Raw genomic sequence first — 21938 nt, 5'->3', positions numbered from 1 at the left:
AATACTCTGCATTACCCAATACTCTGCAACACCCTGCCAATACTCCGCAATACCCAATACTCTGCATTACCCAATACGCTGAAATACCCTGCCAGCACTCTGCAATACCATGCCAATACTCTGCAATACATACCCTGCCATTACTCTGCAATACCCTGCCAATACTCTGCAATACATACCCTGCCAATACTCTGCAATACCCTGCCAATACTCTGCAATACATACCCTGCCAATACTCTGCAATACATACCCTGCCAATACTCTGCAATACTTACCCTGCCAATACTCTGCAATACCCAGCCAATACTCTGCAATACCCAGCCAATACTCTGCAATACCCTGCCAATACTCTGCAATACCCTGCCAATACTCTGCATTACCCAATACTCTGCAATACCCTGCCAATACTCTGCAATACCCAGCCAATACTCTGCAATACCCAGCCAATACTCTGCAATACCCAATACTCTGCATTACCCAATACTCTGCATTACCCAATACTCTGCAACACCCTGCCAATACTCCGCAATACCCAATACTCTGCATTACCCAATACGCTGAAATACCCTGCCAGCACTCTGCAATACCATGCCAATACTCTGCAATACATACCCTGCCATTACTCTGCAATACCCTGCCAATACTCTGCAATACATACCCTGCCAATACTCTGCAATACCCTGCCAATACTCTGCAATACATACCCTGCCAATACTCTGCAATACATACCCTGCCAATACTCTGCAATACTTACCCTGCCAATACTCTGCAATACCCTGCCAATACTCTGCATTACATACCCTGCCGATACTTACTCTGCAATACTTACCCTGCCAATACTCTGCAATACCCTGCCAATACTCTGCAATACATACCCCGCCGATACTCTGCAATACCCTGCCAATACTCTGCACTACATACCCTGCCGATACTTACTCTGCAATACTTACCCTGCCAAGACTCTGCAATACTTACCCTGCAATACCCAGCAATGCCCTGCCAATAATCTGCAATACCCAGCAATAATCTGCCATACCCTGCCAATACTCTGCAATACCCTGCCAATACTTATCCTGCCAATATTCTGCAATACCCTGCCAATACTTACCCTGCCAATACATATTCTGCTAATACCCAGCCATACCCATCCATGCTCAGCCAAAATATTATTGGGGGAGATGACGTGGATATTACAGTAGGGGAGATGTATATTGCAGTGGGGACAATATGGTGGTGACATTTTTCACAGGTTTTTGCAAATTCAATTATTATTTGCTGATCCGAAAAAAGATCCGATCTGTGACTCAGATCCAAGGAATGATCCGATCCTTGAGTTTTTTGATCCGTTGCCGATAATCTTGCACGGCAAGGGCAACGTTATTCCAGTTTGTGTGATATTTTCTAATTTGCTGTATTTGAATTTGGAACAGGGTGTATTTGTGTTAGAAATTCCCTGCGAGGGAAAGATCATCACCCATTGTGTTGATTATTCTGTTTGACAAGTTAACTTATTTTGTATTTGTAAACTGGCACTTTACAATAAATGTACTGTATTTTCTGTGAAATATATATGCATATGAGCGTACCTTTATTTATTTTTATTTTTTTTGGTGGGGGAGTGGATCTTGGGTGAGAGTTCCCACACATTTTTTTCCCCAGGACTTGACCCCTGCAATGTCCATATAAAAAATTCATAAATCAAAAGTCCATTGTGAAAAAGTGGTGTAAATATCCAAAATCACCAATAATCCGTCACCAAAGTGATCAAGTGCCAATTCCACACAATTCCACAAGACAGATGAGAGCTTTTCTTAGGAAAATGTGACCATGTGTATGCTCCATCTGAATTTTGTTGTCCGAATTTCCGCCAGCAAAAGATTGAGAGCATGTTCTCAATTTTTCAGAAGGAAGAAGTTTATATCGGAAATTTTGATCGTGTATATGCAATTCCGACGTGCAAAAAAACACGCATGCTCAGAATCAAGTACAAGACGGAACCGCTTGGTCTTGTAAAACTAGCGTTCGTAATGGAGATCGCACGTTTGTCACACAGATAATTTTTAAATCTTTCAGTGCAGCGCATTCTCTTCTTCTTTAGAATGCTAGAAGGAATTTCTTTTGCTGCTCATATTCACATATTCTTTTATTATTTCTCATGATCTCATGAATAATATTTTTTTTCTAAAAGCCAGATCTCCATAATAATGTTTAGAATCAATTTTTTTGGAGTTATTTTTTTAATCACGATCTCCTGTTTTTTTTTGGCAAATTATTTTATAGGGATCTCCATTTTTTTTGTATGCCACATTTCCACAACACCATTATTATGTTGTATTTGTAAATCTCAAGGAGGTTGTTTGGTGTTGGTGTCCCTTGTTAATTTGACATTGTATTTTTGAAATGTACCTGCCTACTCACAAATAAACTGTCCTTTTTGAAAAAAAACACATAGGCAAGTATTTCATAAAACAAAATAGCCATTTATTCTGGGTCATAACAAAATAAAGAGGAAGGCAATGCTGGATGAACTGGTGAAATTTGCGAAGCCTTTGTACCCCAGGGCACACATCAGTTATTTTACAGTCAAAATTGGTGGCCTGAGGAGTCCTTATAATAGTGAACACAATCTGGTCCAGGACTACAAGAGATCAGGAACAGCAACAGAAGACATATCTGTCCCCAGGCTGTGATCATACAACAGCCTGCATCTTTTGTCAGAGCAGACTCAACCCAGAACATCACTCTCTGGTCTTCCTTAGACGCTTCCTTCTAGGCTGTGGCTCTGGTGTTGGAGTTGTGTCAGGAGGTGGAGGAGGAGGAGTAGGACCTGGAGGAGGAGGAGGACCATAGTTCAACTCACAAATGTGGGTTTGTCTTGTGAGTTGCCCCTCAACCCCTTATTTAGGGCTTGCAAGATCACTTCCTCACATAAGAGGCATTGGCCCTCCTCCATTTCCAGCATTTTGCATGCTGTCATGTAGGCATAGTCCTCTTGAACACTGTGGGGGGTTGTGAGGGCCGCAGTAACCTTTTGAAATAGGCCAATTGCTGCCTCCTTCAAGTGAATCCTCTTCCTGACACTTTTTTGTGGAAGGCGGAGGGGAGGGACCTGCGATTCTGGCAGGCTACTGGGCCCGGCCACCTCCTGGCTGCCACTTTCCTCATCCTGGCTGAGGCTTTCCTGTGTATGAAAAAGGGACATCGTTTTAGTTTTTGGTTCATTAATCACACGCAATTTTCAGCTCATGACTGTTGCAAATTGAATGTTCATAAATAGAAAAGACTATCATTCTGACCCCAACATTTTTCATTATTATCACAATCATTTGTGGCCACTACTGTATATTGATATGTAAAACACTTTGTGAAATCAGAAATTAGTGATAATTAGTGATAACTAACATATATTTAATATCATTAATTTGACAAACAGAAATATTTTGAAGAATGCTACACCTGACTCAATCTGGGTTCCTCCACATGTTGCTGCCTGGAAGGCCCAGGTTGGGCGTCAGAATCCTCAGTTGGGGAGGAAGGAAGCCTTGAAGGAAGACTGGAGAGTGCTGGCCTGGGTTCAGTCTGGCCTGCCAGAAAATGCAGTCTGTCATAGTACCACAGCCTGGGTACATAAATGTCATCTGCTGCAGCTCCTGATCTCAGGAAATCCTGGACCTTCTTGCGCTCCCTATCATAAGTGCTCCTTAGGCCACAAATTAGGGACTTCAAATAGGGGATGTCTGCCGTGAGGATCACCGGCTTCACAAATTTCACCAATTGATCCAGCGCTGCCTTCCTCTTTGTTTTATTATTAAAAGACCGGTGGTTCAGCGGTCCTAATCAGGGCAGCTCCCTGTACATAACAATTAATCTTGCTAGAAATTCCCTATCATTGAAGGGATCCATTTTCTCTGTGTAGCGGCCATAACCCTTAGCAGGGCGGCCTTAACTTTTGGGCTTACCGGTTACCTCCGCTTGGCTGGTTCTTCCACGTCTAAGGGTTCCCAGAGTTAGTACCCAACACTTTGGACGCTGACACCATAAAAGTCCTTTAGAAAAGGTTTTTATTTGCAGGGGTAACATCCAACAATACAGTCTCATATGGGAACAGATGGCAAGGGTGAAGAAACTCAGGCACCTTGAACTGCTAATATCAGAAAGTCTCTAGTACCACCCAGAGAATAGCCACTCGCAGCTGGGCGCTTCAAGGCTGAACAAATCTCTAGCCAGAGATTATGGCAGTCAGCACTTTGATCCAGAACTTGCAAAGTCTCTAACCTTGAACAAATTTGAAACCAAAAGTGAACAGGAACCTTTCCTCAGTACCTGGAACGTTCTCTGTCTCCTTAGCAGTACTGGAAAATCGTGGATCCATTAGTGTCCTTGACAACCTAGCAACCAGGCACTTCTTGGGATGCCAGCTTGTTGGCCCTCCTCCGAAGAGTCTTCCCCCGATCGCTTACACAGGCTGCGGTGCCCCTCCAAGTTGAGAGCACACCCGAACTCATTGAATCCCCCCTCAGTTACTGCGTCTCGGACCAGCCAGTTCTGAGACTTTGGAACAGATGGATCCTTGCCCCAGACCATGCGGGTCTAATGAGGCTAGTCAAACTGACCATGTTGCGGAGGGGCATACGCCCCCGTGACAGGGACCCATCGCGGGGCTACCCCGGTCCAGCTTCAAGAACAGGAAGCTCCGGTCTAACGAACGAACAACGAACACGTGACTTCAGCCTCTTAAGTACCCTTCCCCAGACTCCTCAGCAGGGCCAGACTCACCCACTGATTGGCTCTGAGGAACGCTGATACCCAAAGCATCCAACCAGGCCTGGTTCTGGTTCTGTCATGTCCACCTAACTGTACACATGACCAGACAGAACCCTAACACAGCCCAGTCAAACAGAGGCCAAAGTTAAACCTGCACAATCAACCCTCAGAACCCCTTTACTGTTCTGAGGAAAAAAATCAATTTACACATAGCAGACACTTTGTCAAAAGTGGCGCCGCTACAAAAGTATTCAGACAGGCCCTTGTACGACATACTTTAGTGAATTCATCCATAAATATGAACACAAAAGAGGTCGGTATAGTGTGTATGGGTATGGCAAAGTCAGCAGATAGAGGATCATTGTTGGTTGACTTAGCAGTTGGGGGGAAGGGTTCGAAAATGATTTTGGGCCCCAAAAAAAATCCTCTGGCACTCTGCCTCAATTTAAGGACACAAATAACATTTGTACACATTTTAGGGGGTGTTTAAGGTAAATTACTATAATGGAGCTGACTAAATACATTGTTAAGTGACTAGACTAGGTGTGTATGGGCCCAGGATAGCATGCTGGGGAGGTTAGTGAAGGCAAATATGCATGAAGGACAAAAAAGGAACTTTAAAAGCTTCCAGCATGCGTGAGGATAAAGGGGACATGCACAGCATATTCCAATCATAGTAATTAGGGAATGATGAAATAAATACAATACATTAGCAAACATTGAATACATATAATGTGATGTTAAAGGATAAAACGTACCCTAATATAGTCCTTCTGCAGGACCTGAATGATGGCAGAGCAGGTCTCTGGAATAATGATCCCCAGAGCCTGGGGGGAGATGCCGGTGGAGAACTTGAGGTCCCGCAGGCTTCTCCCAGTACCCAAGTACCGCAACATGGTGACAAGCCTCTGCTCCGGAGCGGTGGCTTGCCGCATGCAGGTATCCTGTCTGCTGATTTAAGGGGTGAGCAGAGCCAACAGACAGTGAAAAATGGGGTCCGTCACCCTGAGAAAGTTTCTGAAATCATCAGGTCTATTCCCACGGATCTCACGAAGCAAAGGCATGTGAGAAAATTGGTCACACTTGAGTAACCAATTCTTGGTCCATGAACTCCTCCTCGCCCTGTTCATGGACTGGGCTTGTGTCAAAGTAAGAACCCCAACACCAAGCCCCTGCACAGTATGAACTCTACGACGAGCATTTACCCACAACATGGCTTCAAAACGGTTGGCTGGTCAGAACGAACTAAACAGAAAGCACTGAAAAACAGCAAGGCCTGAAAGAACAAGCTGAAAATCAGAAACGAGCGGACCAGAACGCAATGAAAATCAAATATGGTACTACTATAAATAGCAGGCATTGACAAACATATGCAAACTGACTACACGCACTGAAGAACAGATATGAACCCACAAGCACAAACCGAAGAGCAGCAATGATCTGAAAAGCACGAATCGTTTCTCACCAAACTTCTACTAACACAAGATAAACACGAGATTAGCAGAAGGAGCCCAAAGGGTGGCGCACTGGCTGTTGAACTTGCCTTTACTATTCCCGCCATACGTGGTGTATGTAACCGCATTCTTGGCGGTCGGAATTAGGTGTGGTCATTTGTAGGCAAGACCGCATGAGAGGAATTCCATCGGAAAAACCGTCAGAGTTTATTCCGACAGAAAAAACGGTTGTGTGTACGTGCCATAAGACAGTTCCCTAACCCTATTTGAACCCCTCCATGTGGGAGCACTCTCTCCACTCCCCAAAACTAGAGTGAAGAGGGATCCCTTCAGTGAAACCATCTATAATGGTCGGATACACTATGATACTTACGGTATATCCTTTGATAATATTCGACACATGTTCACCTATTCTATCGTTTAAACTTCTTTTTGTGTGACCTATATACATTAGTCCACAAGGGCAGATCTATGCATACATTACATGCGTAGTGTCACAAGTAATGAGATCTTTGATCTCATATTCACGACCAGTATTGCTAGAGGCAGATGTACTGAGTCATCTCTTGTTGTTTTTTACATGACGACATGCCTTACATTTACCACAAGCTAAAAAACCTTTACAAACTGGTCAGAATGATAATATAGATGGAGGATCAATCATTTTCTGCATGGCTTCACTGTAAGAATGGTATTGGCCAGGTGATGAGCGGTGCCTGCTTTCCTCCAGTCATCATGCTTGCCATTTAGGCCAAAAGGTTCAATTTTTATTTCCTCAGATACGAGAATTTGTTACTCATGGTCTGAGAGTCCTTCAGGTGCCTTTTGGCAAACTCAAGGGGTGCTGCCTTTTACTGAGGAGTGGCTTCCATCTGGCCACTCTACCACACAGACCTGATTGGTGGAGTGCTGCAGAGATGGTTGTTCTTCTGGAAGTTTCTCCTCTCTCCACAGAGAAACGCTGGAACTCTCTCAGACTGACCATCGGGTTCTTGGTCCCCTCCCTGACTAAGGCCCTTCTCCCCTCAGGTGGCCTGCTCTTGGAAGAGTCCTGGTGGTTCCAATCTTTTTCCATTTACGGATGATGGGCTACTGTGCTCATTGGGACCTTCAATGCTGCAGAAATGTTTCTGTACCCTTCCCCATATCTGTGCCTCAATACAATCCTGTCTCGTAGGGCTATAGACAATTCCTTGGACTTCGTGGCTTAGTTTGTGCTCTGACATGCACTATTAACTATGAGACTTTATATAAACAGGTGTGTGTGCCTTTCCAAATCATATTCAATCACTAAATTTACAACAAGTTGACTCCACTCAAGTTGTAGAAACATCCCATGGATTATCAGTGGAAATAGGATGCACCTGAGCTCAATTCTGAGTGTCATGGCAAAGGCTATGAATACTTATGTACATGTGATTTTTTCCTTTTTTTATTTTTAATAAATTTGCAAAGATTCCAAACAAACTTCTTTCACATTATCATTATGGGGTATTGTTTGTAGAATTTTGAGTAAAATAGTGAATTAAATCCATTTTGGAATAAGGCTGTAACATAACAACATGTGGAAAAAGTGAAGAGCTGTGAATACTTTGTGGATGCACTGTACACTTTAAGGCTTCATTCCCGTGGGTACGGTGGCCCATGCAGCAAGAATCAGACATTTGTTTAAAGGAGATGTACAGCCAAAGCTTGTTTGGCTGTACGTCTCCTGTGGATCACAGGAGTGCAGTTTGTTCTGCACTCCTGTGACCCGTTTTCAGCAGACAGTGGAAAGCCGCTGCCGGCTGACATTACAGAGCCGGTCCAGGCTGGGGAATGATCGTGACAACATGGTCGGGATCCGCCCACAACCTTGGACCGGCACCAGGCTCTGTCTGCAAGCCATTGAGAGCCTGAGCCAACTGCTCCCGACCCTTCCACAGCCTAGCATTCCAGTGAGTGCAGGGGAGGGGGTGGTGGAAGCAGACAGCTCACGGAGCTCACTGAGCTCTGAGAACCGAGCGATCAGTGTTCTTTAATCGCTCAGTTCTCAGTCTTAGAGCCAACGGGGGAGAGATGCAGCATTGGACCAATGCTGCATCCACCTAGGTAAGTATGATTCTTAAAAAAAAAATACTGAACTTCTCTTTTAAGCATCTAGAACTGGTTGCAGGCAGCCTATGTGACTCTATGCTGGATGAGCATCTGTGTCTGTACAACCACTGCTATTGTGCAGAGTATTAAAACATGCGCTGGAAGCTTTTTCGATACAGCAAAACGGCTTTACTTTTATGGAGAAATATCAGAACATGTCTTTACATCATGGAGACAGAAACAGGAACAAGGAGCATACAAGTACATGCACTGAGATAGACAATACATCCTTTTATATTATAGAAAACATGAACTATATACTATAATACTACAGCGGCACCTGCTGCTTAGATAGGTATAATGCATACAGTATTGTCAATTCATTAACAACTTTACATTACATGCTGTTGCTCTTCCAACAATTGTGTCCCCATAAGGTGACATAGGCTGCCTGCATGCAGCTCCAGCTCCATAAACAAAATACCAATTTGCGATGTATGTGCCACAGTGCCCATGTGAATGTAACCTAAATAATGGATGACCTGTCAATAGAAATTGTGACATCGATAAACAATACACTTTGTACATGCAGGGAAGGTAATAGTAAGCAGAAGAGGGATAATCTACCCATAGAATCAGTTACTTTGCCCTGAATTACTTAAATTTAATTTATTTTATTTAAAATTTGGCCCTGATTAGCAATGTCAGTCCTGGCAGGTCCCAGGTACTCTAATATTCCAGTGACTGTGTGAAGTCAGTCTACACAAACTGTATCACATTATATTTAAGTAACATGAATAATTCAGGGCTGGCACTCTATCACCATGTCTGAAATACAATCTGAAAGAGGAAATTCATATCACATCTTCTGTCGTTTCCAGATGGCTCTCTTTTACTGTTAGAGCTGCACAACATAACAGCACAAAAGACGACCATCTTATCATACAAAAACGAGTTGGCAGCCAGTGTGCCTATATCTGATTAGAGAGCCGATTTCACAGCATATAACATTTGCAGAAGAGCAATTGGTTGCATAAATCAAATAAAGATTGTGTACTATACTATACCTGAACTATAAACAAAACCTTTCCTAAGAGAATCACAGAATCATAAAGGTTGTTTTTGCTGATTGGCTAGGAGTATAATGTAAAACATAGTTTTAAATGACTTTTTTTTGCTTTAGAAATGTAATTTTACTGTGGTACTGTTAAAAAACATGAGAAAGATGTGCTACTTTACAGAAAAACTAAGGAGACCCCCAGCCCCAGGCATGATATTTAAAGGAATATTTCATTTCAGACTTTAATGGTGTTCGCACAAATTTTTTGCCTGTTTGCAAGTTCTGGTACAGGGGGTGTTCGGCTCATCCCTAGTCAATATGTTAGATACCTTTTAAGAACTAAGACTAAGTCAGCTAGATAAAAATTTTCTTTGGTTTGAATAGATTGGGCAAGAGTTAAAACTTGTAGCTGTGTAGCGCTACCCCTGTAGGAACCAATAAATAGGATGGGTCCTCTGTTCTGTGCCTCAACCTTCTCAAGAACCCAGCCCCTCTGACATACCAGGTTTAGTGTACAAACATATAATATCATAGGAAATCACAATACTTAGTACCCAATAGTAGTACTATATCTAAAAAACACAATCCAAGCCAGGTAAAAAAAGCAAACTTAATACATTGTCACCTAATATGGTTGGTAAGTACGTCCTGAGGAAGCATACAGTCAATATGCAAAATGCATAGATGTAATAGGGCACAGCAGGACTTCTAATAACACTCTGCAAGCCATCCGCCCAGCCATTGTGTGACATGTGGCTTTGGAGGGCCTTGGAGGTTTGCCACAGCATCAGTGGGATTGGCACTCCCATTCCACAGCAGGATTGCGTCATTGTGAGTGCGTTCTGGAGACAGTATTTGAAACTATTGCGTTGGAGCTACGTCATGGATGACCGCCCTGAATAGAGAAGGGATCCTTTTGCCTAAACCCCCATCCGAGAATGGTGAGAGCCTGATGGCTACGGCATTACTTTTCCCTGTAATCTTCATTGGTGTGGATTTTGCTACCCACGCTTGCTCACTACATCTGATCATTCATATATGACAACATTGTTACTACATGTTTTACAAGTAGAAACCAAGCAGCTTTGTTTGATATTCATCAGCCATCGTTTGTATGGTTAAGGACTGTGATGTTTGCAGGTGAGTAATTACTCCACAATCAAACTGTTTATCGTGCATAAATGTTTGACGATCTTCTATGCAAGCTGTGAAACAGAACTCTCCACAATTTTTGTTCCAATCCCATCTGAATCTTTGGATGCACTTTGCAGTGAGCAGGAAATATTACCCTGCCTGCTGGAAATGTATCATCATCACCCTCCCATACTATGTATGAGCCTTATGTGTCAGACTCCAGCTGACGGTGTGGTTTACATTGCACTTTCTTCCAATTTAGGTGTTACTCAGCCAGGAGCCATGGCACACGGTCTTGTTGGAAGGTTAGGATGTATCAGTGTTGCAATTAGCCTACCATTAGCCCTATTAGAAACAAGTAGTGCTTTAGCAACTAAGTAGCATTACTGAGACCTCCTGGAAGTAAAACACAAGGAAGTGTGCAAATTCATATATTCATTTTGCTGAAGTGTTTGGGATCCTGCTGTGCCTATTTGTTTGACAATTGTGCGTTTTTTACTGGTGTCTGGTAGGGTGGGTGAATTCATCTTTATACTAACATTTTGTACATTTGCTTCAATAAAGTCTTTTATCACAAGATATACCATAGTTGGTTCTCCATATACAACTCGCTGTTTTCCCTTACACACAGTTGGTAAGTAGTTAAGCATAAAATGGATCAACAATGATGGTAACACAATTTAGCATACAAAGTAATTAACAATAGTGACTAGGCATAAGATGACATTTGGCATCCAGATCAGTAGCAAGGCCTCCTCAAATGCAGCAGTGAGCAGTAGTAAAGTTGAATATACTGAGTGCTGGAGCTCTACTGCCAGAATGCATTTATAATGGCAATGCTCATCCTAAATCAACTGGTTATGCACTGTCCAAAAGAAAATGAGGATGGTAGTGGAGGAGGAAGGGAAACAAAGGGGGTTTGCAAAATATTTATTAAAGGAGGGGCGGTCCTTTAGGCCCCTTGCACACAGATGTTCGAATCGGGTCAGCCTGTCAGTTTTTCAGGCGGACCTGATAGGAACCTCCATTCTTCTCTATAGAGCGGTGGATGTCAGCAGACATGTGTCCACTTACACCTGCTGGCATCCAGTCCACTAAAAACAGATGGATAGATCGGATCGGGTGACAGTTGGATGGAAAGGACAGGCGGTCTGTTTCTATCCGACCACCCCATAGAGAACAGCGGGCTGTGTCCGAGCCCATTCTGCATCAGCAGACACGAACCTGTTATCCTCCTGCTTAGTGGGGATCAGCAGAGAGATCCCCTGCTGAGTGGTCAGATCTGCTGCCAGCCAGAGTCTGCCCCATGTAAAAGGGGTCTTATGATGTTCTTCTGACAGCTATTTTTAAAAGCATAAGAGCTTATAACAACAGTTTCCGTTAACCTGCGTACAGCATAGCTAAAGTATAGTCTCAACACTAGTGCAAGCAAGACAAATGTGGTTCAGATGTAATAAAGATTTGATTTAATGCAGTATAGGGTTGGTATAGGTGAAGTCTAGGTTTGGAATGTGCAGTATTGAGTGCCGTATAGGTGCGCTATGGATTGGGTACACATGGTGTCCAATTCTTAGTAACTCAGTCCCAGCTAACAGTAACATGCAATGGGCAAATAACCCTCCCACCAGTCTCCAGGATGGGCCAGTGACCTCTTGCTGTAGAAGGGGGTCCCCCTTGCTCTCGCCCCAAAAAGCCTCCAGTGATCAGTGGTGGAAAGCAGAGGGTGAATGGATGCACAAGTCTCCCTAGTGGTGCAAATGCTGTGATGTGGGCAGTGCTGCTCTGCCCCTGGGTGTCCTCACTCTCAGTCTCACACTTGGATCTCCTCTGGTATGCTCTCTCACTGGTTGGCAAAGCTCCAGATAGAGGTGCTCTCTCTCTAACCTTCTTGGTGCCAAGATAAAGAACTTTCCTGGGCAATTTAATAAAAATCATCTCTCCTCCTACTAGTGCTTATTGGTATCTGTAGTGTATGGAGGCTATTCATCCCCTTATATGGCTGCTGTCTCAAAATACTCCCAGGATTCTTGCAACTCCCAGCGCTCTGCATTGAAGTCTATGGGCTTGCTTGGCTTTAGCTCTCTCCCTGCTGGTCGGAGGAGAATGGTGCAGTATAACAACAGTATCTCAGTAGAGGAAGAGAAGAATAAAGGGTAATGTCTCCTTCTCCATATTTCTGTAGCCCATTACCTGGCTACACCTGGTTTTAAATACTGCCTGTGTCTCCCCAGAGATTTGTTTCTCCTCCTGTTCTGTTTGTCACCCATCATCTGGACAACGGAATTTAAATCTCCTTTATGGAAGCAAGACAGCATAGGAATCTGATATGTCTTAAAGTGTTAGATGCTGAAGATTCTACGTTTGATTCAACAGAAACTACAAAGGTAGTTATTAGAAATATATTTTTCAACAATTTAAATTTTTTTTTTTGGGGGGGGGGGGGGTACAGTGTCTCTTTAAGTGAAATACATGTAACGTGTAATATTTATTTGAGCCTAACAAGGGTTTTCCCATTTCCTTTCAAAAATTGGAAAAGTGGTTTAACAAGCATCGGTAATCAGTAATAACGATGCCCGATCCCGGGGAAACAAAATGATCTTTTCATCCCCAAACTTCCTCCCGGTGGTCTCTTATTTCTATACATCAAATCAGTGGAATAAAGAACTGAAATTACATTTTTTCTATTTATCGAACCATTTTCTGCAAGCCTGCGGTGGGCTTGTTTGGTGGAGAAATAAAACACTGCAGGTGTAATTATCGGGAGACATGTGTCTGAATGTGTGCATGCTATTACTGGGGGGTCTAGGCACAGGAAGCCAGCAAAGGAATGGATAAAGACATAAATCGTGGCGTGTTGCTGATTAATGCATGCTGGCCACGCTTAACTGTGCATTGTATTGATTAAATAACCCCAGGGAATAAAAGTCATATTTCTGATCTTATTTGTTAAGCAGCTTTGAATACATGAAGGTTTGTTGCACATTAAATCCATGGTATACTGGGAGTAGCGCTCATACAAATGTATTTCATGCTGTTTATAGCATGAAAACATGGGTGGCAATTTCCTAACATTTGCACTTTGAGACTTAAAGTGTTACTAAACCCACAACAGCAAAATCAGTGTGTATATGCAGTAAAGCATGCTTGTTATACTCACTATGGAACCTAAGGGGTTAATCCTCAGCATTGTGTATAAAGGCTGTGTGATCCTGTCTCTCTGATCCTCCTCTTCTATAACTGACTCCAACTCGCCTCCTGATAGAACAGAGCATTAGGAGTCAGGCTGCATATGCTTAGTTTGGTGTATATAGCTAGAGAGTGTTTTTTTTTTCTTGGGACAATGCATGTGATCAGCACAGGGCCAATCAGCACTGTCCAGACAGAGGGTGAGGGGGTCAGGGGTCCTGCATCCTTATAGGATAGTCAGAGCAGAATGAAAACTCCTCCTACAAGCTTTAAGCAGACTCTGATACAGTCACAAGACTGCTCTAATGCCTTGTACACATGAGCGGATTTTCCGTCGGAAAAAAACTTGGATGGTTTTTCCGACGGAATTCCACTCAAGCTTGGCTTGCATACACACGGTCACACAAAAGTTCTCTGAACTTTCGACTGTCAAGAACGCGGTGACGTACAACACTACGACGAGCCGAGAAAATGCAGTTCAACGCTTTTGAGCATGCGTCTAATTGTTTCCGAGCATGCGTAGGAATTTTGTGCGTCTGAATTTGTACAGACGATCTGAATTTCTTAACTTTTTCTGACCGAAAAATTGAGAACATGCTCTCAACCTTTTGCTGGCCGAAATTCCGCCAGCAAAAGTCCGATGGAACATACACACAATCGCAATTTCTGACCAAAAGCTCTCATCGGACTTTTGCTGGCGGAATTTCCAATCGTGTGTACGGGGCATTACTGCAGATGAAAAAAGGTATTTAGCAGTTTATATTTACTAAAACGATTGCATTTCCATGTTTTGTGTACTGTGGGAGACCAGATATAGTGAATGCAGGGTCCTGGGTTTAGTTACACTTTAACAAGGCACAGGGCAATCTAAACAATACACTAACCAACTTTAACCACTTTCAGACCGGACCAATTTGCTGGTCAAAGACCAGACCACTTTTTGCGATTCGGCACTGCGTCCCTTTAACTGACAATTGCGCGGTCGTGCGACGTGGCTCCCAAACAAAATTGACGTCCTTTTTTTCCCACAAATAGAGCTTTCTTTTGGTGGTATTTGATCACCCCTGCGGTTTTTATTTTTTGCGCTATAAACAAAAATAGAGCGACAATTTTGAAAAAAACGCATTATTTTTTACTTTTTGTTATAATAAATATCCCCCAAAAATATATAAAAAAACATTTTTTTCCCTCAGTTTAGGCCGATACGTATTCTTCTACATATTTTTGGTAAAAAAAATCGCAATAAGCGATTATTGATTGGTTTGCGCAAAAGTTATAGCGTTTACAAAATAGGGATAGTTTTATAGCATTTTTATTAATAATTTTTTATTATTTTTTTTTTTACTAGTAATGGCGGTGATCTGCGATTTTTATTGTGAATGCGACATTGTGGGGGACCCATCGGACATTTTTGACACATTTTTGGGACCATTGTCATTTATACAGTAATCACTGCTATATAAATGCAGTGATTCCTGTGTAAATGACACTGGCAGTGAAAGGGTTAACCAGTGGGTGGCAGTGTAGGGGTTAAGTGTTCCTAGGGGAGTGTTACTAACTGTGGGGGGGTTGGGCTTTCATTTAGTGTACACTGATCTCTGCTCCAATCACATGGAGCAGAGATCAGCGTCACTAGTTGCTAGGCAGAATAGACAAATGGTGTTTACACAGCATTTGCTCTATTCGGCCGCTCCGTGAGACGATGGCGGGGATGCCCGCGGCGATCGAGTCCGCGGGTCCCGCGACCGGACTCACGGGGGTCCCGACCAGTGCGGGAGCGCGCCGCCGGCGGCGCGCTCCCGATGGCAGGGCGGCATCGAATATTGGACGTACCTGTACGCCAATATGCCTGCCCGTGCCATTCTGTCGACGTACATCGTCGTGCGCTGGTCGGGAAGTGGTTAAAAATACCATGGTACCATTATCCTGTTTAAATTCGCCAGTCTGTGACACAAATTAAATTCAAATCTTTTCTCATTATACACCCGGACCACTAACATTTTGAATTATATCGATCAGCCATAACATTATGATCACTGGCAGTTTAAGGGAATAAATCTTGATCTGTGTGTTTACATACACAGATCCACTGGCCTGCTGTGTTCCCGGGCAATCACGGGAATGAGAGGACGTCATCTGTGGGCGTCATATGACTATACGCCGGGGCTGAAATGGTTAATTAACCTTTTTTTGGTTAATTCTCTTTTGGTTAAGTTAATTCTCTTTTGGTTAAGTTTTCTTTTACATCATGTGGATGGTGCATGAGCATTGCTTACCTGGGGAAGAGATATCACTAGCAGGGCAGGACTTAGGGTGGTGGGGGCCCCTGGGCTTGAGTCACTTTCGGGCCCTACCTTCTATACATTACAGTGTTTATCGGCGTATAACTCGCACCCCAAGTTTACAAGGGAATTTTAAGGAAAAAAACTTTTAGGAGGGAAGTTTAAGGAAAAAACGTACATTTAAATGCCCATCAATGCAGCCTTATCAGTGTCTATCTGCAGCCTTGTCCAGTGTCATTTGCAGACTTGTCAGTGTAGCCTTGTCATTTGAAGCCTTGCCACAGTGTCAGTGGCAGCCTTGTCACTGCAGTCTTGAAGTTTAAAAATGGCGCCAGTGTCCTGTGTATCTCGGCGGCTCTCGGGTCCTCTTGCAGTCCCGAGTGGAGCCCAGAGTAGCCGAGTGTACTCGGCTCGGCTCACATTCACGCCCAGTGCCTGTGTTATGTCCATCATAGGGAGGGACTGGGTGTGACTGTGAGCGGAGCCGAGTACACTCAGCTATGTATCTCGGCGGGGACCACGGGGTCCCCTATTCAAGCCCAATGGTAAGTCCAGCCCTGATCACTAGGATGCACTACGGGAAGAAGGCAAGCTGGCAGAGGCAGCATGATGCTTTGGGCAATGTTCTTCTGGGAAACTGTGGGTTCCGACATTCATGTGCATGTTACTTTGACATGTACCACCTACCTAAACATTGTTGCTGATCAAGTACACCCTCTCATAGAAACAGTATTCTCTAATGGCAGTGACCTCCTTCAGAGGAATAATGCGCCCTGCCACACTGCAAAAATGGTTCAAGAATGGTTTGAGGAGCACAACAACGATCCAAAATCTCAATCCAATCGAGCATCTGTGGGATGTGCTGTAAAAAAACAAGTGCGATCCATGGAGGCTCTGCCTTGCAACTTACAGAACTTAAAGTGACACTAAACACACACTGCCACACTGCTTAATTTACATGATCCCTTCTCTTTTTGTATGTGGATGATGGCACTGTAATTATTTTAATTAAAAAAAATCGAAGTACCCTTTTTCCTATGTAATTTATAACTGTCACATGACCCAGATCTTTCCCAGCCTATCTGCAGGGAAACATAAGCAGGAGGAGCTTCTAGTCCTCTGCTGCTGGTCACATGTTCAAAATAAAAACAGCCTTTTGAATACTGAGTAAAAATAAATAATATCAATAAATTGTTTTTAAATTGTCATATCCATATATCTTTGAAATGAAATCTTTATTATTTTTTGTCACTCCCCTCTAGCCTGTGTCTTAGAATAAAAGGGAGATAAAGCCTCCATCAATCAAGATATAACATCTTGCCCCCATTGTGTTGAGTAGGTTAGTGCCATGGAAGAGGAGGGAGGGAGTGGCCTGTTATTTCCCACTGTGTATACGCCCACATGTGTTACTCTATAGTCACATGGGCTGCTGAGGGCCCATGCCACGATTGGCGCGGGAATGAAGTCACACGGCTACGGGCCAGTCACAGAGCCAGAGTCCAGGGCCCCGGAAGGCAGAGGGGGGAAGATGGATGCAGCAACCAGTGGGGACAATGGGGACTTTGCGGACACAGCGATGGGCCTTGTTTACATAGGCAGATGGAGGTGGAAATGCAGGTGGAAATGCAGAATCACATATATGTATATATGTGATCCGGCGCACAGCTGAACCCTGTAACAGTAAAACTGCTGTAGGGTGGTCAACAAGTGGTTAACAAACAACTCTTGACAGTACTCAATAGATCAGGAGGTATGTAGAGACACAGTTGGGTGTCTGTGTTTCCATTTCAACACCATTTTACACAGCAGAATGTAATGGGATTGATTTACTAAACCTGGAGAGTGCAAAATCTGGTGCAGCTCTGCATAGAAACCAATTATTTTATTTTATTTATTTATTTATTTTGTTAAAGCTTAAAGGGGTTGTTAAGACAATGCGCACAAGCACTGCCAGCCCCACTGCTAGGATAACCTGTAGTATATACTGTATGCCGTTTCTTAAAATTCATCTTTTCAGTACCCTATTCTTTCTTCCTGATCAAAGGTCACGTGACCGCCTGCCGCTCTCTCCCTCCGATGTATGTACTATGGAGGGAGGGGCCGAGGTCTCCCTCTGACATCTGCCAAGTGGTCATGAGACCCCCCCGCCCCCTCCCTAGTGACGTGCCTAAACATGTTTGGAAAATGTATGTGGCTTTAGGTACGCTTTTTAACATCCTGTGTACATGAGGCCTTAAACTTAGTTCTTTTTTTTTTTCATTTCAAGATTTTATGTAAAACTTTGTTATTAGGCAATTCATTTATGTAAAACTTTGTTATTAGGCAATTCATTTTCTACTTCACAGATGCACAGCTGTTAAAGTGTTATTTTAGGGAACAGTTCTGTTTGAATTTATTAATTGCTAACAATTTTTGGAGCAGCTTTAGGAAAAGTACACTGCAAAGTAATATCTTTTACTAAGCGAGTAGCTCTTCTCTCCCTCCCTCTCTTCTCTAATTTCTTTGAACATTTATTAATTGCACCAACATTTTCATTAGTTCAGACTTATCTCAGCTACTTTCATAAGCACTCTGTGCACCTACTCTGTACTTGCACTCGGTGCACTCTTCCACTATTCCTGTATCTGGAGTGTAATATACACAGAAAGAAGGCCCTGTCCTGTTCCTTCTCACCCTGAACCTACTTTCTCTATCAATCTTGTCCCTAGCCAGTGGGGTTCTCTCCCTACCCTAACACGTGATCCAGGCAAGCCCAAATGACATGGACCACCTTATTTATCAGGTCCGCTCTTCAAGATGGCCACCTACAATCTTGTAGGATTTCAGCATCCAATCATACAACTATTTGGAGTCCATAATGGGCCAATTCCCTTATGAAATTCTTCTCCACCTGTAGCAGTAGCACAGGGCTGCTTACAGGAATGAAGAATTCCTCACTCAGTCCTTGCACTCCATGCACACTCACTCAGTGCACTCTCACTCAGTCCTTGCACTCTGTACACCCTCACACAGTCCTTGCACTCTATCCATTCTCACTTAGTCCATGCATTCAGTACTTACTCAGTCTTTGCTCTGCTTGCACACTCACTCAGTCCTTGCACTCTATGCACTCTCACTCAGTCCTTGCACTCTAAGCACTCTCACTCAGTTCTTGCACTCTATGCACTCTCACTCAGTCCTTCCATTCTATGCACTCTTACTCCGTCCTTGCACTCTGTGCACTCTCACTCAGTCCTTCCATTCTATGCACTCTTACTCAGTCCTTCCATTCTATGCACTCTTACTGAGTCCTTGCACTCCGTGCACTCTCACTCAGTCCTTGCCCTCTGTGCACTCTCACTCAGTCCTTCCCTTCTATGCACTCTTACTCAGTCCTTGCACTCTATGCACTCTCACTCAGTCCTTGCACTCTAAGCACTCTCACTCAGTTCTTGCACTCTATGCACTCTCACTCAGTCCTTCCATTCTATGCACTCTTACTCCCTCCTTGCACTCTGTGCACTCTCACTCAGTCTTTCCATTCTATGCACTCTCACTCAGTCCTTGCACTCTGTGCACTCTCACTCAGTCTTTCCATTCTATGCGCTCTTACTCAGTCCTTCCATTCTATGCACTGTTACTCAGTCCTTGCACTCCGTGCACTCTCACTCAGTCCTTGCGCTCTATACACTCAGTCTTTAACTAGAAACCCCTCTAAATGAGTGAGAGTGCACGGAATGCAAGGACTTAAGTAGGAGTTCAAACAGCGCAAGGACTGAGTGAGAATATTTGGTGAATTTGTTGTTTAGAGAAGAAGTGAGAGGCCCACATCCCCAATATAATATCCAAAACTATAAACCCCTCTAAATGGACATTTTTACAGCATCCACAAATTAAATAGGATATAAAATGTATATTTTATTGAAACAGATTAAAAATATACAGGTATTCCATACATAGAATAAAAAATGTGATGCAATTACATGATAGATAACCATTTTGAACAGTCAACACACGGGTTTGATGAAGACAATGATAGCCCAATGCGTTTCTGAATTTAACAAATTATAGCTTTTTATTCTTCAAGGGCAAATAATTGTCAACAGATAGTTATCTGTTAACTTGAATAATAGACAGAAGAGCCGACACTTCTGAAAGTTCCATCTGTAATCTTTATTTTAACATGACCAGGTTAAAATGACATCTAACAGGTTTCGGCACAAGCCTTGTTCACAGCACAGTCAAAGAATGACAAACACAACACATATATACACACATGAATAAAAAGCTAATGTAGTCCACTCCCACTATTTGGATGATGTGATTAATTGAAGTAAACGGGAAACACCACTGCAGATATGTGGTACCTGGGAAGTGCATAACATATCATAATGTTTTGCAGAGAAAACTGGATAAGCAAAAATGGATCCAAAGAAGAAAAAAATAATACATTTAGAGTAAATACAAAGAAATAAAGTAAAAAGTAAAAGATAATAAAAATAAATAATAATCAAAAGGTATATATTTCAAGGCGCAAAATATCACTTAAAGCAGAGGTCCACCCATCCCTGCAAAAATGAAAAGCCAGCAGCTACACATACTGCAGCTTCTAACTCTTAATAATAGGACACTTACCTGTCCTGGAGTTCAGCAATGTCGGCACTGTAGCTGATGTTTCCATCAGCTGTTGGGTGCTGCCACCGTCAATGCCCGTAAGGGAACCCAGCAGTGAAGCATTACGGCTTCACACCGGTCCCTACTGCACAGGCTTGGGGCACCGCTGTGCTCTCCTACTGGCCCGGCAGCGGGGGGAGGAGGAGGGAGCCAAGCTGCTGACGTAATTTGCCGTGGCCCAGTCTCCCGGAAGAGGGGACAGGGTACCTATCAAAGACAGGTATCCGCCCCCCCCCCCCCCCCAAAAGGTGCCAAATGTGGCACTGGAGTGGGAGAGGAGACAAATGAGCGGAAGTTCCACTTTTGGGTGGAACTCCCCTTTAAATATATTTTTCTACAGATGAAAAAGGTCAATATCATATCTGAAAATCATACCTGATGGTGTTCTAGTATGAAGATTAAAAATCCACCAGACCTCTCATTCGAGAAACCTGTGATGCAGATCAACCCACCCCGAGGTGGGTTTTTAACACATCCATCCATGGATGTCAGGCTTATCTGGGTTCCCACAGGTACTTTAATTAGGGGCTCTTGAGAAATTACTGACATTCTTCAAACAATTTTTGAACACTGGGATAGATCCCCTGTTGGATTAGTTACTCAAATCTCAATTGATTTTCAAACTTTCCATCTCTATCCCCGTGGACCCTGCCCTACAATCCTGTGGGTTTGGTGTTTGGTGTGTTTTTTGCTAGGACAGTATCGCATCCACTTACATGTCCAGGAAATCCAACAGATTAGACAGAGCTTGTGTGGACATTAGACACCATTGTGGTGGGGACCCTTTATCCCTCAGTGGCTGGAGAAGTGGATGCCCCAGCGACCCCTCCCCGCTGTTCCATCTATGACATGCAATAGCAAAGGATAAGCATTCCCTTTTAATTGTTGATGCGATTTCATGTCCTATTCCTCTCACCTTAACGGATAACTATCTTTTGATGATTATTTGCCCTTGAAGAAGAAAAAGCTATAATTTCTTAAATTTCAAAACGCGTTGGACTATCATTGTCCTCATCAAAGAAGACTGTGTTGACTGTTCAAAATGGTTATCTGTCATGTAATTGCATCTAGTTTTTAATTCTATGTATGGAATATATTTTTAATCTCTTTCAATAAAATATACCATTTATATACAATTTAAGTTGCGGATGCCCTAAAAAGTCCCATTTAGAGGGGTTTCTAACTTTGGATACTATATTGGGGATGTGGACCTATCACTTCTTCCCTAAACAACAAATTCTCCAAATATTTTCACTCAGTCCTTACGCTGTGTGAACTCCCACTTAAGTCCTTGCTCTCCGTGCACTCTCACTCAGTCCTTCCAGTCTA

This window comes from Lithobates pipiens, unplaced genomic scaffold (assembly GCF_037356315.1).
Source record: "Lithobates pipiens isolate NorthernLeopardFrog02 unplaced genomic scaffold, aLitPip1_a1.2 Scaffold_18, whole genome shotgun sequence".
NCBI lineage: Eukaryota > Metazoa > Chordata > Amphibia > Anura > Ranidae > Lithobates > Lithobates pipiens.
This window is presented reverse-complemented; position numbering follows the sequence as displayed.